We start from the raw sequence: 26,334 nt of genomic DNA on the forward strand, positions 1-26,334 counted from the left end.
TACCAAAAAATGGTTTGTGAAGGATAGAATGCAGTCACCTACAGAGATGGGTAGCCCTTATTTTTCTCTTTTAACATATTTACTTGGAGTATTCACATAAATCTGACTTCACACGTGGGCCAGGAATGTTCATTTGCTCATTCACTCATCATCGATGAAACTTTTAATGGGCCCTTGTCTGTAGGTCCAGTTTCTGTAGGTCCAGGGGATACAAAAGCAGATGAGACAAAGGAGCTCAGAACCTCCTGACTGCAGGCCTAGGAACTTCATAAATAGTTTTTAAATAGCTCACATAACGGAATGTCTTTTTAAATTATCTTGATTTGAACTGATTGTCCATAGAAACAATACATATGTTTGAGGGAAAATCCCTTTCAAATAGTATAGATTTGATAAGCAATATTTCCAATAGCATAAAGACTCTTCCAGCATGTGTTGATTTGCTAAAACTAATTTTAGCAAATGAAGTGGAAACTGTTGACCTTGGTGCATTTGCTTGACCAAAGTGCCAGTTCATTGAAGGTGAATTCCATTTCGTATTTTATAACCCTGCACTTCAAGACTTACTTAATAAACCTGTAAACCCAGTGGCTGGGGAGGCTGAGGCAGGAGGATCACAAGTTCAAAACCAGCCTCAGCAATTAAGCGTGGCCCTAAGCAATTTAGCAAGACCCTGTCTCAAATTAAAATATAAAAAGGGCTGGGGATGTGGCTCAGCAGTTAAGTGCCCCCAGGCCAATCTGTTATACACACACACACACACACACGCACACACACACAGACCCCAGACCCCAAAAAAGGAAAAAAAGATTTGCTTGATAAGAAAAAGGGAGAATGAATGGATGGTGATAAAGAGGCTGCCAACCTGTGATGGTTACTTCTTGGGTTTCGTTCTGAGCATGTATTGAAACTACAGGCACCTCCAATGGGGCTCAATGGCAGTCCCACCAAGTCTTCCTATGTGATATCTGAGGGGAGGACTCGTAAGGCTTAAAGTTGGTAACTTGACCAGAACCTTGTTTTAGTCAGCTTTTCATTGCTGTGACTAAATGATCTGACCAGCACAATTATAGAGGAGGAAAGGTTTATTCGAGGGCTCACAGTTGCAGAGGTCTTACTCCATAGAAGACCGGCTCCATTCCTCAGGGCTTGAGGTGAAGCAGAACATCATGGCAGAAGAGCATGGCAGAGGGAAGCAGCTCTCATTATCAGCAAGCAGAGGGAGAGAGAGAGAGAGAGAGAGAGAGAGAGAGAGAGAGAGAGAGAGAGAGAGAGAGAGAGAGAGAGAGAGAGAGAACACGACTCCACTCTCCAGATGCAAAATATATACCCCAAAACCACACCCCAATTCCAGTCTCCTCCAGTCACCCTACCACTTCAATTAATCCCATCTGGGATTAATTCACTGATTAGGTTGACTCTTACAACCCAATCATTTCTCCTCTGAACCTTCCTGCATTGCTCACATGTGAGCTTTTGGGGGACACCTCATGTTCAAACCATAACAAGCCTGTTTTGGGAGAACTTCAGAGCTGAGTTTGGTGGTAGCTCCTGGTGGCAAGGTTCCTTTCTGGAACCATATTTGTCTTCCTGGAAGAAAGGGAAGGTGCAGAAATGAGACCTGCTGATGTAGACAAGAGGTCAATAGCCTCAGTTGCTACAGCCACTGCAGGCTTTGCCTGGTGTAGCAAAGGCTGGGCAGTATCAAAAGGTGAACCCGGAAGCTACCATGATCTCAGTGTTCAGAGAGGGCACAATGAACCTCAGTTTTGGAAAGTTTGTTTTCCGTAAGATATGCTACCACAAAGAGGTCCAAAGGGTAATCTGCCTCCTGTCTCCAACAAATAGTTTTCAGGGGGTGCCAGAAAAACCAGTTTTCTGTAGTCTCCCACGCTCCCATTAAAATGTATTCAATGGAAAATGTATCTTGCCTCTGGATGAAAAATAGAAATAAAAAGCCCCCCTTCAGTTCGCTAGAATCTTAAAATATCTGTATCACGTAATACTCAATTCCATCCATGTTTACAATTGCTCCTTCCTCCTGCTCCAGCCTATTGCAAGAAGGGGCTGTGGTTGGATACTTTCCTGGTAACTCAATCATTTTTACTTCAGGGTTAGACTTGGGTTATGGGGCAGGAGGGGAAAGGAGCATCTCAAAATTTTTACCTGGCAGGTGTTAGCATAGGAGAGTTGTGGGTGTCTAGAGCCGATGCTTTCTCCCATGGAAATTTTTTTTGTGGGTTCTTTAGAGATATCTACTTACCCTGTCTCTGGGGACCTCTTATCCCCCGTTTCCCTGGTGTGGCTGCTCAACTCTCTTCAGCCTCATTGCAGACTCCTTTTTCAGTCTCTAGGAAGCCCACTGGTCCATTTGTACTCGTCTGTCCTGGATTCAGGTTGCTGTCCAGGTGGCCCTTGTTGGGCAGAGCCTCATACAGCCCCAGACATGTAATTTACCATATGGTCTGTGGGTGATGCACTGGAGGAATGCAGGTGGAGCCCAGTACAGTTGGGGTTCCCTTGAGTCATTCACCATTCCACCTCCAGGCCTTTGGATTTCTCAGGAAGAAGTCTCTAACAAGATCACAGAGCTTTCCATATTGATAAGACTCTTACTTTCCGGGTGATCCTGTGGAGGCTGCTCCCTAGGCCAAAAGGGGGAAGTACAGGTTCCCTTAGTCCTTTACTCTTGGACTAGTCTGCAGCCCCCTGACTTGGTACAGTGTCTCCTCCTAGTCACCAACATCCTGACCCAGCTGTGCCATTACTGCCCAGAGAGAAAGGTTGGGGACCACATTCTTTGAAGCACTGCAACTAGACCTGGTGCCTCCCTTTGGAATCTGGTTCCTAGTACATCTTAGTGGCTTACTTGGCATCCCATTTTAATTTTCTCTAATACTTTTTTAGGGAAGCGACAGTGCTTGTCATATCCTCTGCTCTTGGGGATTCACAAAATGCACAGCATTTACTCCAGCCTCTTCCTCAGACTCCTTCCTGCTCCAGGGTTTGACTCTGCCTGCATCTTCCACCTGGGACGCTCAGCTCCCTGCCCTCTTCCTGTCTTTGTGTCACTTCAGGATTCTCAACTGTTGCCTCCCCCTAAGATACTTCTTTGCTGCCCAGCTAAGTAGATGTCCCTTTCATTTTCCATCACTGTATTCTCCTTATTTCCTTCACTGAATATATTATAGATGATAAAGTTTCCAAATAAATTATACAAACTATTTGCTATCTTTTTCACCAAATGGGAAGTCCCACAAAGGAAATGTCTGTGTCTCTTTTATTGAGTAAGGTACACTCAATCAGTGCTCCCTGAATATTGGTTGAATAAATATATAGAAGGGTTTGTTTAAACCATCTTTCCCCGAATACATCTCTTCTTTTTTTTAATTTTCATTCCAGCAGTTTATTTTTATGTAAAATATTTTTTAATTTATTTATTTTGATTCATTGTAAACAAATGGGGTATTACATCTCTTCTTTTGTATTAACCCTTGACATCTGGAGTCTTGATTATCTGGGATACACAGGAAGTGCTGATATGATACAAGGCTTAAGTTTTGCTGTATTTTTCTGTGCTTTACTCTCTCCTCCTTTTCTCTTCTCCTCTCTGGCCATGTCTTTCTCACTCACTGTCACTCTCTTCTGTTAACAAGTTTGAGACAAAAAGGGTGTAGTTTCCACCCCATGCTACAGATGGTCACGCGGAGGAGATGGTAGGTGTGAGATCACCCAGTGTTGAATGGCAAGCATGACTTAGAGCTCAGCATCTCTCCCTTGGTCTTGTCAAGACTGCCTCCCCTCCCGTCCCTCTTATCCAGCTGGCCTCTGACCTTGCAGCAAGGCTGTGGCCTGGCTTCCTGCTTCCACACTCCTCCAAGGTGACTGCGGCCCAGCCTTGGCCTGGAATGGAAAGACCAGTTCCCAGGCCTAAACCTACCTTGTGTGGTGTAGGGTAAGAATTTTTCTTTGAGGCTCAGTTCTGTGGAAGCAGTGTATTTACTGGTAGCAAATTCCCATTGTTGTGGGATCTTCCCTTCCCTGCCCACTTCCTGCCCTAGGCCCACACAGTTGGGGATTTGTGAGCCACGGGCAGTCTTCCTCCCAGGAAGAAGAGGCTGGATTTTGAAGGAAGGAATAGTGCTGGGGCCTTCTGAACAGGCTGCCTTACCCCAGCCAGCAGTCAGACTACATCACATTCTTCCCTGGACAAGCTTCACTTCACGTAAGGGTCCTGGGGACAGTCCATACTCCCAGAGGTGACAGCCTGGGTGGACTTAGTTCAGGAGGAAAAGGCTTATCTCACATGCACACATTCTTCTGGTGTGTCCTATCTGGTTATTATCACATTGAAACTGCAGCTGTCATTGTTGGTCGCTTAATTACTGCCTATTGATTGTAAAATAATAGACCACCAATTTCGTGAGTTAGTTATTACCGCCGTGTTGTTTTAAAGTGTACACTGTAACGCAGCAATGTTTTACTTTATGCTGTCATTTTGATGAGTATCATTAGTTACCTAAATAATAATCTTGCATTTGAAATATGCTTCTGCATTAATATAGCACTTTCATTCTATTATCTGGGTCAGTTATAAGAAAATGCAAGTATGCAACTAGCTTTAGGAGAGTGCCAGGTAAAATTACTATCCTTGGTATTACTTTACTAGAAATGGTGGCACAATGTAACTATTTTTTACAGCAAGTATTCATTACTTTAGTAACAAAAATTAAAAGTGAATTTTTAAATGGTATGATTTGGTCTTCCTTAAGCCTTCTTGTCAAAATCCAAAAAAGTAAGGTATGTCATTGGGATTTTAATTGGGATTGCATTGAATCTGTATAGCACTTTTGGTAGTAGGGCCATTTTGACAATATTAATTCTTCCTATCCAAGAACATGGGAGATCTTTCCATCTTCTAAAGTTTTCTTTAATTTCTTTCTTTAGTGTTCTGTACGTCTCATTGTAGAGGTCTTTCACTTCTTCTGTTAGATTGATTCCCAAGTATTTTATTTTTTTCGAGGCTATTGTGAATGGGGTAGTTTTCCTAACTTCTCGTTCTGAAGATTCATCACTTATGTATAAAAATGCATTAGATTTATGAGCATTGATCTTATATCCTGCTATTTTACTGAATTCACTTATGAGTTCTAAAAGTTTTCTGGTGGAATTTCCGGGTTCCTCTAAATATATAATCATGTCATCAGCAAATAGGGATGTTTGAGTTCTTCTTTTCCTATTCATATTCCTTTAATTTCTTTGGTCTGTCTAATTGCTCTGGCTAGAGTTTCAAGGACGATGTTGAATAGAAGTGGTGAAAGAGGGCATCCCTGCCTTGTTCCAGTTTTTAGGGGGAATGCTTTCAGTTTTTCACCATTTAGAATGATATTGGCCATGGGTTTAGCATAGATGTCCTTTACAATGTTAAAGAATGTTCCCACTATCCCTATTTTTTCTAGTGTTTTGAGCATGAAGGGATGCTGTATTTTATCAAATGCTTTTTTCTGCATCTATTGAAATAATCATGTGATTCTATAATAGATTAAGTCTATTGATATGGTGAATGACATTTATTGATTTCTGGATGTTGAACCAACCTTGCATCCCTGGGATAAAACCCACTTGATCGTGGTGCACTATCTTTTTAATATATTTTTGTATGCCTTTACTCCATGTACAAACAGAGAAACAACATGTATCCCATTTGTTTACAATAAAAATAAATTAAAAGAAAAAGAAAGTCAGACACAAAGGAAAAAAAAATCCAGAAAAGTAAAACGTGAGAAGACAGATTCTGTCCCAGCTCATACAAAATAAATCATATTATCTTGACTAGGAATCAGTACTCTAGAATTAACCAGAATGTGGTTTAATGCTGCATTGTAAAGACATGGGTTTCTAACCCAGAGTTTGGTTAACATAGAGGCCCATATTATTTACTTTTATTCAGGTAAAATTCACAGAACATAATTTTATCTGTTTTCTTCTTGTTGTTATTTTGTTTTTCATACTGGGAATTGAACCCAGGGGCACTTTTCCACTCTGCTACATCCCCAGCCCTTTCTATTTTTCATTATGAGACAGGATCTCACTGAGTTGCTGGGACCTTCCTAAGTTGCTGAGGCTGGCCTCAAATTTGCAATCCTCCTGCCTCAGCCTCTCAAGTCACTGTGATTACAGGGACAGAAAAGCGGAAGTCGTTACTTTATCTAGATCCAAGACATTTTTACTGTTCTAAAATAAAACCCCATACTCACTAAGTAGTCACTCTTCTTTCCCTGCTCCCTGTAGCCCTAGGCAACCATTAATCTGCTTCTTGTTTCTGTGTACTTTACTCTTCCAGAGATTTCATATATATGGAATCATACAATATGTGTCCTCTTGTGTCTGGCATCTTTCACTTAGCATGATGTTTTCAGGGTCTATCTACATTATAGCATGTATCAGTACTTTATTTCTTTTGATGACTGAATACCCAATATTTTTAGTATCAGAACATTTGGGAGGGGACTTTGAAAACTCCAGCACCCACCCACACACAGACCCACTAGACCCATCCCTCCATGGGTGCTAACCTCCTCTCGCAGCAAGCATGAGATTGTAGTTCATGAAACAGGGTAAATGCTATAGGAACATGTGCCGTTAGAGCTGTAATTTGTTGCATGTTACTTAAAACTCAAAAGGGCTGTAGGCAGTGGTCTGCAAGGATTGCAGGTAATTCTTCGTGTGCCAGGCACGACCTGGGAGAACAACAAATGTTCACTAAATGATGTAAAGAAAACAATGGATCACCAAAATATTCTCAAGACCTTTACAGCATAGAAGTTTGTTCTGGCATGAATTTTCCAAGCAGCATTTGCAACACCTTGTTTTCCTTGCAGTCATCCCCACTCAGGTTGGGACCTGCCAGTATAAGATCTTTTCTCCAGCCTTGTGAGTGTTGTGGGCTAAGGGAAAGTCAGTTTTGGAGGTGGACAGAGCTGAGTTCAAATCCCACCTCTACCAGTTGTTAGCCATTTTTCCTTGGGCACATAACTTTAAGTTCCCTCATAAGTAAAATGGGAATGTCTACTTATTTCCCAAAGATACCTCACCCTAATTCCTGGAACCTGTAGATGTTATTTTATTTGGAAAAAGGGTCTCTGCAGATGTAATTAGAGATTTCAAGATGAAGAGATTGTCCTGGATTATTCTGGTAGGCCCTGGATGTCATTACCACTGTCCTAGTAAGAGAAAGGCAGAGGGAGCAGCTGCACAGATACACAGAGAAGAGAAGGCAACGTGAAGATGGGGAGATTGCACACTGTGACCTCAGGCCAACAAGTGCCAGAGCTGACAGAAAACAGGCTGGCAAGTTTCCAGAGGGAGCATGGCCTTCTAGTACCTCAATTTCAGCCCATGCTAGGTTATGACCTCCAGAACTGTAAAAGAATATATTCCTGTAGTTTTAAGCCATCAGAAGAATTGTTTGTTACATCAGCCACAGGAAACTAATACTTTTTTTGCAAGGTAACTTCTGACTACCTAAAACTATTACATTATAGTTTATTTTCCTCTCTTATATCCTGTATCAAAGATGGCATTTCTCAAACTTTGAGAATAGTGGTTTTACCTCTAGAGCCTTGGCACTAGTGACATCTTGGGCCAGATGATTCTTTGTTGTGACGCTGTCCTCTGCATGGTGATGTTTAGCAGCATTCCACTAGATGCAATAGTGCCTTCCCCTCAGTTGTAACAACCCAAAATGTCTCCAAACATTGCCAGATACCAACAATGGGTCAAAATCACTCCCTGTTGAGAATCACTAGCCTAGAGGACAGTTCCTGGGTTTGTCCCAATTCCATCTTTAATTGGGAAGATGAGACAACCTCTCTGAACCTCAGTTCATTTTCTAGAAAATGGTAGTAGTACCTATATCACAGGGTGTGATAAGGATATGCAAATGATGTAATCTATGTAAAGGCCTCAGAACAGTGCCTGATCCCCTACTCAAGTATTAAATAAGTGACAATTATTGACCCATGATCTGTCACTTGTTTGTCATGCTATTTTCTGTAGTTTCCACTATAGAATTAACAGGCACTTAAAATGTTTTCCAAGTAGCCATTTCTATTGTAAAGATCGGCATATGGTTTGAAGTTACACATCCTTCCTGCACTGCCCTCCCTCCCATTCCATCGCTCTCCAATGTTGTGCCTATGTGTTGAAGCATCATGACTCAAGTTATGTGCACCAATCGCCTGTCAGTCATACTAACTCACTGAACTCTTTATATAATGCCCTGGATAAACTGTAGCAACAAGCAAAACCCCTTCCATCTGTCAGTGATATTTCTATTATTCCATAATTACAGCTTTCTCCTCAGTGACGGAGCTGTTGAGTTCGCATAGGGATGTGTCACTGTCTCCATTCAAATGTGTGAAATATTTAGCAGCGTTTAGCAGTTTTCAGTGAAATGTTAGAAAGTGTTTTGAATAGATACCATCCTTTACTTTTGTAAGGAAGGGGAATGTGCTCCAGTCATGGTCTAGGCCATTGTGTCTAAACACTGGGGACAGAGCCATGAATAAAACAAAGATCCCTGGTCTCAATGAGTTTGCATTCCAGCACACAATTATACTAATATGCACAATGTATTTGTCAATGGCATGGTATGATAGATGGTGATAGACTATGGAAAAACAATAATCTAGAGCGAGTAGGTTGGGGTTGCTAAAGGTGACAGTAGACGTAGGTTGTGGTATTAAGCAGGGTGGGAAAACTTTTAAATATTCTTGTTTGGATAAATGGAAATATCTTTGATGTGGGTTGAAACCAGTGTTAGTTAAAGCACCTCTGCTTATGACTAGCAGTTGGAATAACTGAGCCTTTCAAAGATGGAAAACGTTTTGTCTCTTCCCTGCCAGAACTGCCTGGCAGTGCCTTTCAAAGCTAAGCTGTGTGGCTTTGGTTTATCCTAGCTGCCGTGGGAATTCTTCATAGAAATGGCTCAGGGATCATTATTGGCAATGCAGTCTCAGGGAAGACGTGTGCCTAGTAGGTAAGAGAACAGATTTTTGCGTCAAACAAACCTCCTTTTTAATTCTGGCGGCCACTTGTGAAATGAATGATTTTGGGGATGTCATTTAACCTAAGCCCCAGTATCTTTATAACCATTATAAGGATTAAATGAAATTACATAGTGAAAGCAAGTAGACTTGTGTCAAGGGCATCATAAACCCTCAGAAATTGTTGATATTTGTAATTTTGTGATTGCATAAAGGAATATTTCTAAGGTATTATGCAAATATTCACAGACATTGTGACCTTTTTGTAAAGCATACCTGTAATTATCAGTTTCAAATATGCAAACACTTCTCTAATAAATCCTGCCAAATGGATGTCTTCAAAGAGAAACTGTCAACTGACTTCTTGTGAGCTTGGGCTTTGGACACATTTTGAGTATTCACTGTGAACTTGCACAAAGGGACACTGAAATGGAGAGACTGAAATTGAGGCAGTGAGTGATTCAGGTAATGAAAGACCAGCTATTTTTAAAATGTGATTAATTAGTCTTGGGGATGATTCCATAGATGGACTGTTCCAGGTAATGATATGGCTCTTCACTTTGTGGATGAAGACTTCTATAGATAAATGGTGCTGGAATAGAATGGGTTACCCCATTATGGGGGCTTCCTTGGTAAATGGTCAAAGTCAAGGTCAGAATGTATTGACCTGGAATGCATTGCTGCACTGCAGGAAAAGTGAGAGAACTAGAACTGGTAGTCATACAATATTGTGAACATATTAAATGTTCCCTTTAAAATATTTGGTTTTATGCTTTGTAAATTACACCTTGATTTTTTTTTAAGAAAATGAATGTCTGACAGTGCCAGGACTCAAGCCCAGATTCCTTGTTTTCCTATCTAATTTTCAAAAGAGTTATTGGAGAATAGGATGGTCCTTGTAGTACATACAGAGAGAATAATTTTTCTTTAACTTTATACATGTGCTAAAAGTTTAATAATTTCAGAATGTCCACCGCTTCTATGTCTGTGCACTTATTTGTAAAATTTAGTTCTTTCTGTTCTAAAATTTTATGGTGTTATATTGATTATACAAATAGAGATCCAAGCTATGTCCCCACAGTAGATACCCAATAAATGTTTGCTGAATTGGATGTATGTTGTTTCCTGAGTTGCCTGTAGCTTTAAAATGGTACCTGTTAATGGAAAGCTAAACCTGTACAGTGTTAGAGATTTTCAAGTTCAGTTTTCTCTAAGATGAGCATCCAAGTCCCAGAGAGGTTTAGTCATTTGTGTAGCTAGTACAAGACTATTAACATTTTAACTTAACATTTGTGAAAATGTCCATTCAGCCATAGTCATTGGAATATTATTTGGTTTTCTTTTTTTTTTTCCTGTTCTTTTCTTTCTTTTTTAAAAATCCAGATGACCTATAGAAAAGTCATGTTTCTAGGAACCCACAAGACCCAGGTTTCATCCCCTCTTTTGCCACTGACTATCAATTTGTGTTTAACCAGTTCACTGGGTTTCTCTTACCTCATCTATCAAATTGGAAGAACAGTACTTTCCTTATCCTGTAAGGACCAGGGCCCAGACTAGATGTGCTTTTGGGGCTCCTTTTGAATCTACTTTCTGATTCACTGCTTAGCTGGTGGTTTTGTCTGGAACTGACCTAAAACTGAGGGGCTACGGCAGGTTCTGCTTATCAATCTCAACTGTGCTTCATGCTGTTTTCTTGATGGTGATTAAGAAAAGACCCAGAAGGAACAGATTGCTATCAGCAGATAGAAACGGTCATATCTGGAATGCAGAGAAGGGTTCTGTTGTATTTTAAGTTCAGTATAATAAAGTGTGGTTGGTTGAGACTAGAAAGTTCAAAGGAAAGTTTGAGAAACAGGATCGACAGCAGCGGAACATAGAAATGAGGGCAGCAACTGTGTCCAAAACAACCAAGGTAGGTTTTTGGTTTTGTAAAAATAAAGGAGAGACCAAACATTTTAAAAAGGAGGATTCACCTAGAGAAAAAAGACAGAATGAGAAGAGATGAGAAAAGAAAGGGGTATTAAAGATTTAGCAAAAAATAAAGTTCAATAACTGAGCTTCCTGGTTAATGCCAGTGAATCCTAGAATCTGTAGTTTCCATTTCCTCTCCTCATAATCTCCCCTCATGAGAATCAGCTGTAAATACTTTGCCTAAAAATAATATATTTATTGGCATGAAAAGAATACATTTCTCATTGTAGAAAGTTTAGAAAATATACGTGATAAAAGAAGATTCAAAAGTCTGATGAGCCAACTATTCACAGTAACCAGTTTCAACCATTTTGGTATGTATCCTTCAGTCTTTTCTGTTTGCATTTACTTGCAGATTTTCTTAAAAATGGAATTATAGAGGCATGCTGTGTCAGAATCTGATCTTTAAACACAAGATAGTATGAATATTTTTTCTGTCTCTAGTGTTCTATAATATTTTTAATGGTTGTATTTTAAGTAATTAGCATAATGTAAGCAAATTAAATCTGTTGGAAACCTGTTAATCATTAAATATACATATGCTTTAAATATCCATGGTCATTTCCTTTGGACAAATTATTAGAAACACAATTATTAGAACAGTAGGTTTGTAAAATGTTAGAGTACTTGATGTACATTGCTAAATTTCTCTCTTAAAACAATATTTATGTAGATTTAGACCGGGAGTGGGACTGTTCAGTACATCGCTTGCTTGAAAACATTGCATGTGATCACTTTTTAAATATGTTGACACATTGATATCAAAAACATCATTAACATGTTTTAATTTGCACATATTTAATTTTAGGTACATTTGGATATTTTGGCCATTTGTATGGTTTTTCTTGTAGATTGCTAATGTGTTCATTGTAAATCCATAATATATTGGGGGTAAAATTATTTCTTTACATTTAAACTTCAACATGTCATTTAATTCAAGTTTTCTTTTAGTTTCCATTGTGAAGTTATGACTTTATGGTGGTTCTGAATACTTCTCTTTAAATGTCCTCAATTGTTTAGTATCTTTCTTTCCTTTAAGAATATAAAGTTTATCCCATTATGTTTTCCAGCCATTTATTTCTGGAAATAAGGAAAACTTGATTTTCATACAGTGGCTCATCTTTTTCCCAACTGGTTCTACTGAATTTTGTCAGTGAAATTCATAGTATTTCCAAATAATTTTATCTTCCAGTTTCCATTATTTATAATTTTAGGTCATACATGAACTGCGGTTATCTTCCTATAGTACTTTAGCAACGTTGGTCTGTTTTTTCTTAAGTTAGGTATTTATAATAGCATATTACTTATGTGTGACCTTTTTGTAAAACAGTTCAGCCCTGTGAATATGCAATTCTGTTTGTCTGGAGCTCTTTGACTAAAAGGTGACATACCAACCTAATAAATAAATATGTTTTATTGCAGACTGTAGGCAATTTGTGCCTCTCTGTCTGAATTGCTGAACTTGAAAAATCTCTAAGAAGGAATTTGAGAAGTTAGAAAGTGGATCAGAATTTCATGTAACTTGTGAAGGCTTAATTTCTCAGAGATATTTACCAAGACCTTAGATGTACACTATAATTGAATGGTTGAAGTTTGCACTCATACTTTAAAAGAGAAATTAGTTTTTTGTTTCATTGTCCTACTTTGGTAACTACTTTCCCAAATAATTCAGTTTTGTTTTCAGTACTGATCCTATTTTTTGGGTTAGCAGTGTGGGTACTTTGAAAGTATAGTTATGAGTATATTGCAAAGTATATTTGGTGCTAATGTTCAATGAGGATACTAATTCAAAAATATATTCAGGTACTTTCTTAGATATGGATGTTTCTTGATTTTTATGCTTCCTCATACAAAAAATGATTAAGTTGCCCTATATTTTATGTAATATAAGATTCCCCCCCTTAAAAGGTAGAAAATATTGAAAAGTATAAGGAATGTAACCCTACCAAGAGAGAGAGAACCACTACTGGCATTTACCATTGTTTTTCCCATGTCGGGATAATTGCTATCACACTACATATACAGGTGTGTATGCTATCATCCAAACATTATAATCACATTTCCCTAGATGTGAAACATGTAAATGAGAAAACCGGACTGTTGAGCTTTAGGAATGCGGAGTGAGAGGTGATCTGTGCAGGCTTATGTGTGGCCAATCCTGAGGATGAACCCCAGGATGACTTCAGCACAGTCCCCTCACAGTCCTCAATCACTGACCCATGTGTCCTTAGAAAGTCTAAAAAGCAGAGCTGAGATCATTCTTCTTGACCCCTGGGAGGCTTAAGGTCACCTGAACAAAATAATCCTTTTCTCTGAGCAACTGGGTGGCCTCTGAAAGCTGGCCTTATTCTCTGAGCTGCAGTGTAGACTTTGCCTGAACCTCTTTGATCACTCATGTGACACTGATTACAGAGTATGGACAGTGTGGACTCACTCCTGTCATGCACATAGAATAGCATGAAAGAGGTTGGATAAATTGTCCTATGCCTAACACTAAATTCTAGGAATTTTTTTTGGGGGGGGTGCCTCTGGACATGTGATATTTTACATAAAAACTTTGAAGACCCGTGTTTGACAGATCAGCATGTTTCCCTCCACTGTATAATATTAGTTTTTGGAAACTCATAAATAATCCATTTCCAGATACCAAAAAAAAAAGGCAGGGGGGAAGCTTAAATTAGAAATTTAATGTGAAGAGTTTGTGAATTCCGTGTATTCTCATTTTGTCAGCTTGACACATTTGTGGAAAAAAATAGATATCTAAAAATGTATAGTGGCAGCTCTGCAGTCTGTGTATTCATTCTCAGTTTACAGTTTTGGTTTTACAAGGTCATCTGTAAATTAAAAGCCAACCAACAAGCAAAGGAAATACCAAGAAGAGTAATTTAACATCTTTTTGTCATGATCATTCTTATATTGAATTGATTAAAAACAAAATCAGAAAAGAATTTTCTTTTATCTTTGACCTTGCTATAGTTTGAGGAATCTGATGTGTACATGTTTCCTCCTCCTGTCAACATGTTCTGCCTATAATTTCTTCTTTGCATCAAATAGCCTGTATTTTGGGCTATGTTTCCATTTTCTAGAATTTCAGCTAAAATACATGTGTGTCTCAATCTGTTCCTTTAGAACAGCACTATCCAATAGAAATATGACAGCCATATATATAATTTGAAATTTTATAGAATCCACATTTAAAAAATAAGAAGGTAAAACTCATATTAATGCCATGTTTTAGCATGTCAAAAATATAATTTAACAATTGGTGTAAAAATTAATTTAACTTGTCAAAAATATAATTAACAATTGGTGTAAAAATTAATTTAACTTGTCAAAAATATAATTAACAATTGATGTAATGATGATATATTTGATATTTAGACTAACTCCTCCAAATCTAGTATATTTTCATACTTTAGGGCATATCAATTTAGACACATTTTCATTAGAAATGCTTCATCTGTACTTTAGGCTTCATAAACTTCACAGTTGAAAAAAATGCACACAGGGCTGGGGGTGTAGTTCAGTGGTACAGCACTTGCCTAGCACCTGTACAGACCTGAGTTTAATCCCAGCACTTAAAAAAAAAAAAAGTATAGCTTCACATTCATTCCCAGATTGTTCCAACATAGTTAAAACTTTCCTAAGAACAGAAGTAAGAATCATTTAATTTTTTAATTAAAATTTAAAATTCACCATGTTGGTTGCATACATTATTTGCTAAATAGCCACATGAAGCTGGTAGCAGAACTATTTGGTAGCACATCTCTAGAATTTTTACTTCCTCTCTAATATCACATATGTGACAGGGAAAGGGGGCTTAAGAGAAAAAACTTTACTGACCAAGAGGGCAAAATTCAAAGATAAAAAAATTTCAAATGTAACTTGATTAAACTTAGCTATCCTGAGTAAAGGGAACTAGGAGGCTTCATTGGTAAGAAAGGCATTGGAGTATGTGAATTTCTCCCTCTTTCTTTCTCAGAGAATGGGTAGTGGAGAATGGTCATTCTAGATCTATAGTTATATTCCTGTCCTCTTTTTTTTATATATATATATTTATTTTTTTTAATTGACCTGTCCTGTCCTCTTTTATAAATTCTTCAATATGACTTTCTAATGCTACTCTGTCCAATAGAGTAACCTGTGGCCACAAGTGAATATTAAACCCTTAAAGACTGGCTATGTAATTAACATTTTACTTTTCTTTCATTTAAATTTAAAAATGGATACTCAGTTTAGTTATTGGAAAGCATTTACGCATGTTTGGAGCAACTGCGTATGAGTCTACTTTTTCAACTGCAAATTTTATGAAACCCAAATATAGGCAAGAGAATCCATTTCCAGATAAGATGAAGTAACACACTTTACCCTCACCCTCCTACTGAATGCAGCTATAAAACCTGGCCAGAATACATGGAGCAGCTCTTTGAGGACTGTGAAAGTAAATAGTGGCAGGGAGATTCAGGAATTAGAAGTTCCACAAAATTGGAAAAGGAAGGATAAATCTGGTCCCTGTTACTTCCTCATGCCTGGGAATGGAAGTCTCTACCAATGCTTTGAAGACTGAATGTAGAAGATTGGAACTACAGCCCAGAAAAAAAAAGGGTTTAAAGCTTGCAGCCTGACTCTAATCAGGACAATTGCCTGCTAAAACAAAAATAGCAAAATTCTCAGTAAGATTTAAATAAGACACAGAGTGTCATAACATAGATGCAAATGTCTGGTATACAACCCAGAGTTACTTGGCATATGAATAACCAGGAAGACAGTTTGTGTTGGGGAAAAGTAATCAACAGAAGCCAATACTAAAATGGCACAGATGTTAGAACTATCTGTCAGACTTTACAGCTGCTATTATAAAAATGCTTAACAAGTAAAGGCAAACACTTTTGAAACAGATGGAAGATAGAAATTCTCAGCACATGAATATAGGATATATAGAAGAACTAAATTCAAATTTTGGGCTCAAAACTGCAAAAACCAAAAATTTAAAACTCACCAAATAGACTGAATATCAGAAGGGAGATGACAGAAGAAGTCAGTGAACCTGAAGATAAGATCAACAGAAATTGTGTAATCTGAACAATAAAGAGACAAGACTGGGGATGAAGGGAGAAAGGAACAAAGCCCAGGGACCTGCAGAATAATAACAAAAGGTCAAATGTTCATGGCATCAGAGTTCCAGAAGAAGAGGGAAGAGCATCACACTGGGACAATATTTGAATACATAATAATATAAAATCCCAAAACTCAGCATATACCTGCAGGTTCAAGAAGCTCATAAACCATCAAATAGAATAAACCCAAAAAGTCTGTAACCAACACATTATCAACAACTGCTAAAAACCAAAGACAGAAAACATCTTGAAAACAAAGGAAGATAATGCATCACCAGTAAAGGAACCATGATTTGAATGGTGCAGGGTTCTCATCATGGAGCCAGAGCAAGTGAGTGATACAACACTTTTAAGGAGACATTGGCTGTCATGGAGCTCTGTGTTCAGCACAAATATTCTTCAGGAATTTTCAAATATTTTCAGATGAAGGAAAACTAAGATAATTCATTGCTGGTAGACCTGGTCTGAGAAATTGCTGAAGTAAGTGCTTCAGGCAGAAGAGAAATAATTCCAGAAGGGAACTTAGAACGTCTGAAGTGAAGACAGAGAAACCAAAAATGACAAATATCTACTAAATACAGTAGACTCATCTCCTTTTCATTTCTTTCAAATATGGGGGAAAGAAAATAATAAAATGTTATCTGATGAGACTTTCAATTGTATATAATATGTGACAACTGTAGCATAAAGGAGGAGAGACCTAAATGTTGTTACTATTTTTACATTCTAATTGAAATGGTAAAATTGTAAGGATAGACCATTAAAAGTTAAGTACAGTATGTGTATTGTAATTTCTAGAAGAACTAGTAAAAATTTGCAAAAGGAATATGTAATGAAAAAAACGACAGAACTGCATACAAAAAATTTACAAATAACCCAAAACAGTGCAATAAAGAAAAAGAGGAATAGAAAGAAGAAGGAATAAACAGGAAACAAGTAGCTCTAAATCTGTATATGTCAAAAAATTCCACTAGATACAAATGTTCTAAACGTACCTGGTTTATACCCAAGGGACTTAAAGTCAGCCTACTACAGCGATGCAGCTACATCAATGTTTATAGCAGCTAAATTCACAATAACCAAGCTATAGAACCACCCTTTCTGCCCTACAACACATAAATGGATAAAGAAAATGTGGTATATATACACAATGAAATACTACTTAGCCAAAAAGAAGAATGAAATTATAGCATTTGCCAGTAAATGGATGGAACTGGAGGATACCATGCTAAATGAAATAAGCCAGTCCCCAAAAACCAAAGGTCAAATGTTCTCTCTGATATGTGGATGCTAACCTACAACAAGGGAGGGTACGGAGGGGAAGAGTAGAAGTTCATTGGATTAGACAGAGGGGAATGAAGGGAAGAGGGGAGTGGAAATAGGAGATAGTAGAATGAATCAGACATAACTTCCCTATGCTCATATGAATACAGACCAGTGTAGCTCCACATCGCGTACAACCACAAGAATGGGAAGTTTTATTCCATGTATGTGTAACATGTCAAAATGCACTCTACTGTCATGTATTCTAGCAAGAACAAATAAAAAAGGATGAATAAATATAATCAAGTATCCAATGAAAAATTAGCATCTGAAGTGAGATAAGCAGTAAGTATAAACTGCACAGCAAATGGTGAAAGATTTAATAGAAAAAAATATAATTTCTCATTAGTTTTTACATTGACTATATGCTGAGATATTTTTACATACTGAGTTAAATAATATATATTATTAAAATTTCAGCATTTCTTATATTTTTTAAAAATACAACTAGCAAAAAATTTAAAATTTTTTGCATTGAAATTTCCATTGGACAGCATTATTCTAAGGTAAACCTTTTGCAAAAAAATGAAAAGGAATATTTCAAGCAGCAAACAGGGTTAGTCAGAAGTTACAGTTTTTTATTGTCTTAGTTAAGACGTTTGAAGATTTGGAAATCTATTAAGGAGTTAACTGTTTGAACCAGGACTAAATGTAGAAATATATAATGAATCATTTTTGGTATGCAGAATATCTGTGGCAACCTACAGTCTCAGCTCCATGTCAGAGTTCATGTTAACTCAGCCATGAACACAGCTTTCTTTTGGAATGGATCAAGTGTTAAGCTACATTTGAGAGAAAGGTAATTTCTTCACCTACTGCTTCTCACAAATTAAAAATCTAATTCTCATTAGTCAGGACTAAAAATGCCATTGCCAAACTACTCTTCTCTGAAAAAGTGACTTAAACCACAGATAAAGAGAAGTCCTCAGTGCAAAACAACAACAGCAACAAAAACAAAACAAAACACCAAACTACCCTTATGAAAGGCGATTGGGTATACAATGAAAAATGTGATCGAAGTATCCTAGCACCCAGGGGAATTTCTCCTTAGCTTGCTGGAGTGGGAGTTCCCTGTAAAGGAAATTTCCTACCTACATGTCTTGGAGTGAGTCCACTGCCTATCTAGTTGTTAGGACTCAAAGACAGTGAATGAACCATGGAGGTTTGCTTACTCTACTGGAATCTTCTCAATTGTAGCTTAATAGTTCATTAGCAGAGACCCCTCATACTTACCTCTCTGTCCTTGCCTCTAGACTGTAAGCTCCATGAATCCATATCTATTTTGCTTAAAGCTTTGCCCCTAGCACTGTTTTTGCTTCATGTGTAACACAGGAGTTTACAACCAGGCTAAAAATAAATGAGGATATTGTGAAGTCTCATCATAACTGAGTCTTGCTGGCAAGGGCTGGCAAGGCATTTGACTTCTTCTAAACCATTCTAGAGTTTTACCCTTAAATGTTCCTATTGATACTCTCTGACTTGTAGAAACATGTATGTATCGCCTTAATGAGATTGTAATCTGGCAGAAAATGGCTATTTTAGTTTTATTCATACACTTAATCCTGGTTACCAGGAGAATAAGAAATTGAAAGAAAATTGAAGGGGTTAGGAAGAGAGATAGATAAAGAAGGATTCTCATATTGGTTCTATGAGTAACTGACTGAGAGGTCTGGAGTCTTATACAACCTGAGGCCTTCTGGTTTGGTTGTCTTCAGAATTTGTAAATTCATTATAGGGAATAGATCAGATATTTTTCTCTGTGATCTCTACGGCTCTGATAAAATGCTATGAATTTTGTTTGCACAATGTCTCAAAATTCCACACCATTTGAGTGCATTTCAGACCATTTCTATAAAATAGATAGCTCTGAAGTATTAAGGTAGAGAAGGAAATGACCATACAGATATGGCAGTCTGCAGGAGCTCTTGGCTCTCCTTTGGGAGAATAGATATTCACATGCTTTAGAATTTATAGAAATAATTTGTTTCTTCTCTCAGGTGAAATTGCCTCTATTCATTTCTTATTGCTGCTATGAAGTAACTTAAAATAATGTAGATTTATTGTCTTATAGTTTTGGAGGTCAGATGCCCAAAATTGGTCTCACCTGGAATAAAATTAAGATGTCTACATGTCTTCCTTCTAGAGGCTCTAGGGAAGAATTTATCTTCTTGCCTCTTCTAGATTCTCAAGTCAACTTCGTTCTGTGGCTCATGACCTCCTTCCATCTTCAAAGCCAGCAGGAGTCAGTTGAGTCTTTTCTCATATCACATCACTAGGACACTCATGGTTCTGCCTCTCTCTTCCCTTGTAAGGATGCTTGTAATTACATTATGTCACCAGATAATCCAGTATAATCTTAAAATCAGTCAATTAGCAACCTTAATTCTCCCTTGCCATGTAATGTAGCATAGTCACAGTTCCAGGGATAAGCATGTGAACATCATTGGGGGCTGTTGGTCTGACTGTGACCTTACTATGTCTCCATGTTTTCAGAGTTTAACCAGTCAGTTCAGAGCTGGTAAGTCTTGTCCTTCAGTTCCCTTTTCTTACTCTGAGTTAGTTCATAGATAACAAGAGTTGTTGGAAGAAATTAGAACTAGGTAGTGTTCTAGACTAATGGAAGGATTTGAGTTTGGTGAAGTATACCTCAATCTCTTGCTGTTTCTTAAAGCTGTTGACATGTAGATGGTTCTTTACCCAGGAGTATATTCCCATCCATGGAAAGACAGAAACAGCATCCTTTTAAAGTAAACAGGAAGTTATTGCCCAGCTTATTTTTTTTTTACTGCTAATCAAAGATATCTTAAATGTTTGCCAAAGCTCAGTGTACAGTTTTTCCTCCCTGCTGAGCAGGTGGTTGAAAGTTGTGGAATGTTGTTTTGCTGAATATAGAATCATCATGTCCTTGTGAGCATGCTCATTAAAATAGAAAAATTGGACTCTATTTATTGGCATTTTAGTCCACTCTTTTGGGTAGATTTTTATATCTAGTTCTCTAATTATTTACATCTCTGGTGGAAATGCCACATCCATTTGCAGATTAATTATGCCATTATCAAAGCCTTACAGAGAAATATTCAAAATTCACTGTTAACATTTATAGAAAATCACAAGAAGCTGAAGTAGGAGAGATAAAGCAAAGATTATTTTTCTGTCTGTACTTATACCAGACAACAAAACTAGTATCCATCTTTAGGTTGACAGGATCATTTAAACAATCCTTTATGAAATGTTTGGAGGGTAATAAATGGGTTGAGAGGGCTCAGTGATTAAGCTCTGTTTCACATTTATTGTGATTCCCATCTCAAGCCATTCAGTTACATTGAAACATGTATGAGTGCATACTTGGTGCCATGTCCTTTGGAAAGCAATGAGGATTCTGTCCTTTGAATTGCCATATGGGGACTGGGATTGTAGCTCAGTGGCAGAGCACTTGCCTAGCACATGTGAGGCACTGGGTTCAGTCCTTAGCACGACATAAAAATAAATAAAATAAAGGTATTGTGTCCACAAATAACTAAAAAAAATTTTTTAAATAAAAAAATGCCATACAGTCCAACTCTAGGAGTTGCCATGTCCATCACTCAGGAGTCTGTCTGCATGGTGTCCCCTGGAGTTGTGCAGGTAAAGACTATGAAGCCTTACATGATAACTTGGCATTCCCTGTAGCCCAGGAAGGAACAGATTCACAAACAGACTTAACAGTTCTTATGCTGTGTGGGAGTGGGTACATGTGGTAATGGGAACACAGAAGAGGGAGAATCTAACTTTTCTTAGGATAGGCTGGATTATCTGAAAAGGTTTCTCAGAGCATGCCCTGCCTAAACTGAGTCTTTAAGGATCAATAGAAAAAAAAGTTGGGTGGTTTTCTTGGCCAAGCCAGTGGTCTGTGCAAAGGAACAACAGTATGCAAAAGCATGCCACATGTGTAAGACTTGCAAGTACAGTTGCCCCTTGATGTCCATAGGGAATTGGTTCCACAATTCCCTGAGGGTTCCAAAACCTGTGGATACTCAAATCCTTTATACAAAATGGCAAAGTATTTGCATATCAAGTACTCACATCCTCCTGTGTGCAGCCAAACACACACACACACACTCACACACACACATACATATATGTACATATTAAGAGATTTTTGGTACCAGGGGTGCTTAACTACTGATCACATCCCTAGCCCTTTTTTATATTTTAGTTTACAGGCAGGGTCTCACTAAGTTGCTTAGGGCCTCACTAAGCTGCTGAGGCTGGCCTTGAACTTGCCATCCTCCTTCCTCAGCCTCCTGAGTTGCTGGGATTACATGCATGTGCTACTACACCCAACTCCTCCTGTAATTGTTAAATTATCTCTAGATTACTCATAAAACCTAATACAATGTAAATGCTGTATAAATAGTTGTTAGACTCTATTGTTTAGGGAATAATGGCAAGAAAGAAGTCTGTTCATGTTCAGTACAGGCAGTTTTTTTCCTCAGTATTTTGAACCGTGGTTGGTTGAATGCATGGATGTGGAACCACAGACATAGCAGGCTGAATGTCAGTAAGACCAAAGTATGAGATTCATTAGGGAATGTGATGAGGCAAAGAATTTAACCTTTTTGTGCCTTGGGTTTTCATTTAGTAAAACAAACAAAACAACACTAGCTTCCTCATGGGGCTGTGGGTTAAATGAGATATCATAAATAAAACGTTTAGGATAGGGCCTGTCATATGAAAGCACCACCTAACAAATGTTAGCTGTGGTGACAGTCACAATCATAATTTTACTTATTGGTGAAAAAACAGGAAAGATCTCCCATGCTGGGAAATGTTAATGTAACACTGTTGGCTAGGGAAATTATTGAAGGATTTTGATGATCTTTTTTATTGGTACATTATAATTAGACATAATAGTGGAATTAATTATGCTATATTTGTACAGGCACATAATTTGATCAGACTCATTTCCCAGGATCTTCCTTTCCCCTCTCCTCCTTCCTTCCTCTGATCTGCTTGCTTGGCTCTACTGATCTCCCTGCTATCATTGTTACAGTTATTTCAATTAGTGCATTATAATAGTATATATATATGTGGGATTCATTGTGGTATGTTCATACTTACAGCATAATTTGGTAGATTTCATTCCCCAGTACTTCCCCATGCTCTTCCCTCCTCCCTCCCTCTTGATCCCCTTCCTCTACTCTATTGGACTCCTTGAAAGATTTTTTTTAAAAAAATGGTTTGCAGCTTTGTAGATTTATAAACCTTATATCATCATTTTGCAAGGCCAATTAAACCCTGTGAGTTGATTCATACTCCTCAAAATCATCAGAGAGACTTATGAAGAAAAATGCCGTTTTTACCAATTTCAACTCAAAATGGAAACCATTCAGCATGCTGGGATAATTATGGCAATGAGGTGGCGTATTTCCTTCCTGTGCATTGATAAACCTCCCCGAGCTCCTGCGTTAACATCAAGTGGTTTCTTAAGTGAGGGTGAGGAGAGGCAGAGACGATGCAGATGAGTATTTGGAAGGGCTGGTTTTATCGGATGTTGCCAACCCAGTGGATTAGCCTGTCTGCCAGGGGAAGAGAATTCTCACAGTGCAAGCCTCAGGGCACCATCTTTGGAAGTGCTGGTGACACTCTGATTTTTTTCCCCCACCTCTTCTTTTACAGATATTCTCTATTTCAATTCCATTGGCCCCCACCTTCTTATAATCACCTTTGTTTTGATGTGTTTCCTGGATGTGTCATGGTTTTCCAGTTTATCTTGATTCTCTTTAAGGTTGGCTGCTTTTGATGATAGATTAGGGTTTAATTTAATCTCAACAAGAAATAGTCTCCATAGTGTTCCTTTTTTCAGGAGCTAATCAGTGGCTTGTTTCTGAAAATATTGAGGTCAGGTAAGCCCATCCACTGTAGTTGAATACACAGTACTATTAATTATATGGTTGGCCTTCACATATTCGTATGTCATCTTATTTTCCTAACTTCTTGTTTTAATCATCACTTACACTAGGTTTTGAAATCCATTATGTTTAGGGACCTGTAGTTTAATGAATGAGTTGGAAGGCTAAGACTTGTCTCATGAAGTTGCTGTATTTGTGTAATAATAATCATTTTATCAAGGTACTAGTACTTTAGGCCTTTAGAATTTGGATATCTTTCTATTGGCTTTAGGCATATATACATTGATTTTACTGGATTTTCATTTATTTTACTGTTGTTTAAGGCTATCATGTTACCTTATATATTCTACAAAGAACTGCAAAATGAGATAGAACTAAGCAATATTTTGCCAGAATAAAAGTAATATTGCTAGTAAAGACAAAGAATTTTTTCTAGTTATAGTTAATGAAATGACTTTTCTTGTCTTCACATTTATTCTGTGATCTCTTAGTTGTATTTCTGAACCATAAATGTCAATGTACCCAGGAAAATTTATTTTAAGCTTAAAATCATAATTATCTTGATTTTGTTAATGATCATTATTAAAAATACTGAAGCATTTTAAATGTTTGATGTGTGTGTTTTAAATTAAACTGAGTTTAAAAAGTGGAGAGGGCCTTGCCTTTTGGAATATGTATTCTGAATTGGTCTTTAAGCATTTGAACAAAAATGCTTTGATGGAATGTTACAATCACTGCTCATTATCTGGAATTCACTTGCAGGTCATTTGTTCCTTACTGTTTTTTAAAAACTGAGCATTCACCATGTTTTTGCTCCAAAGGAAATCAGTCACAATTGTTCATAACCAGGATTTGCTTAAAAATGAAATCTCTGAGGAAAACTGCACTCCTAATTTTTAATACTTCTAGGATTACAGATGTTGGCATTGTGATGAAACAGCTTGTCTCTGGTATCATTGTAATGGTCTGTTCCATGGAGCAGTTGGAGATGAGACTATTATAATGAAATATTTATTAAAATGCTTACGCTGTGCTGAAAACTTGGGGGAAGGGTACCTATGCTGTAATGAATTCTGTGCGCTAGCAAAACATTTTGTAATGATGACTGATACATGTCTTTATGAATACAACACAGAGAAAATATTTGTCTTCCATTGTTTGAGTTGGCATAAACTTAAAGCAAAACTCCAAGCAAGAGCACTAGAGTGATTATTTTAAAATACAAGTCATGTTTTTCTTGTTTTCTTTTTTTAATTCTTCGGAAAAGTAAAGTTTTAAACTAAATCTTAAACTAAGATTTTAAGAAACAAATATAATTTATTCTAGCTCTTTTGTGCATAGATAGATACTAGCAGATAATATAATTTGCTAACTTATTGGAATGGCTACAAGCACATGAAAAATAATCTCATTTGTTAAGTTTTTGAAAATGTAAATTAAACAGCAACCAACCAAAAATACTAGTTTTTCTTGTCTGGATTTAAGAAGAATGGTAATGCCAAGGTGAAGTCGATATTGAAAGCGCTTTCAGGTCTGTTGGAAAAGTTCACTGATACTTTCTCAAGGTTACTCCACTCATAAGAAGACTTGAAACACATATCCTCTATCTAGCAGCTTCACCTCTGGGAATTTAGTCTAAGGAAGTAATTGGACAAGGAGAAAAAAACACAACAACTTTCATTATATCAAATATTGGGAATACCTTAAAGTTCTACCAATAGATAAACAAATTATGGTTCTTTACATAGAATGATGCTGTTCAGGGAAATAGGGCATAATATGTATGGTAAGTGACTAATATGCATATTATTGGTCTCATTTGTGGCTAAAAAGGGTGTACACTAGGACTTGTGGATTTGTATAACAAAATGTTGGGTTTTGTTGCTTTTTTTATATTATATAGGCATAAACTATATAGACACATACATACAAAAAATTATTTTAAATATACTTATCTTGGACTTAACACTCCTACTTTATTCTGCCCTATAACTGAATGAACATGCAAAGATGTTAAATGATATTCAATACAGGACTGTTTAAAATAGTTTTAAAAATTAACCTACCTACTTACCCTCTATTGCCAGGAATATGAGTAAGATATTCATGGTATAGGCATATTTCACAGACACTGAAATTCAAGGTGTAGATTTGTATAAATATGGAAGCTCAAGTTAATAAGAATTGTGTGTATGTAGACAGGTATATAGATAGATAAAAGTCTGAAATGTTTACATGACATTATCAAGGTAATTATTTCTAAGTGACAATATTATGAGTAATTTTCAACTTTGACTTCTAGCATGTCTGTTTTAAAAATTTTGTACAATTAACAAATACTTCCTTTATTTCCAAAAAAGTAAAAAGGAACAGTATTGGATATCAATAAAGCAGCAGAAACCATGGTGTGTAGCACCATGTAAAACACTATGAAGGTAGACGGAAGTAGGTGCTATTTCTAGGAAAATTTACTTTATCAAAGTGATCCCAGAAGAGAGCGCCTAACTTAGTTAACTATGGAGGAAATGATAAAGTATCAAAGGTGTTTTCTAAATTCAAAGTGTGAGCCCCCAGATGACCTGGGTACATTCTCCCAGCATTGAGGGGCATTAATATCATCAAGTAGAGCAAACAAATAATTTATCAAAGGGAGCTTTAATTGGAGTGATATAAATTAGAGCCATCCCACATAAACCTGATGAATGGTCATGTAACTATTTCATCTTTTTCTAAGCACTGAGCAAAGAGCAGACTTCCAAGTTTTTTTAAGTCACCAAAATGATCTTAATACCAAAACTTCACAAAGATGGTATATATGGACAGGTGTATGTGCACACATACAATGCAGATCAATCTTATGAATATTGATGCAAAACCTTTCAGTAAAATACCATAAAATGGGATTTAACAGTGCATTAAATAAATACCATGCTCAAGTGGACTACATCACAGGGATGTAAGCTTCGTTCGATATTGGAGAAGCTT

The 26,334-nt window shown here is 37.3% G+C and overlaps 1 protein-coding gene across 2 annotated transcripts in view; it reads left to right on the forward strand.

The window, feature by feature from the left end:
• Pip5k1b (phosphatidylinositol-4-phosphate 5-kinase type 1 beta) overlaps window positions 1-26,334 on the forward strand; it is a 313,915-nt gene that overhangs the window by 44,225 nt on the left and 243,356 nt on the right. The window lies entirely within an intron of this gene.

This window comes from Sciurus carolinensis, chromosome 14, assembly GCF_902686445.1.
Source record: "Sciurus carolinensis chromosome 14, mSciCar1.2, whole genome shotgun sequence".
NCBI lineage: Eukaryota > Metazoa > Chordata > Mammalia > Rodentia > Sciuridae > Sciurus > Sciurus carolinensis.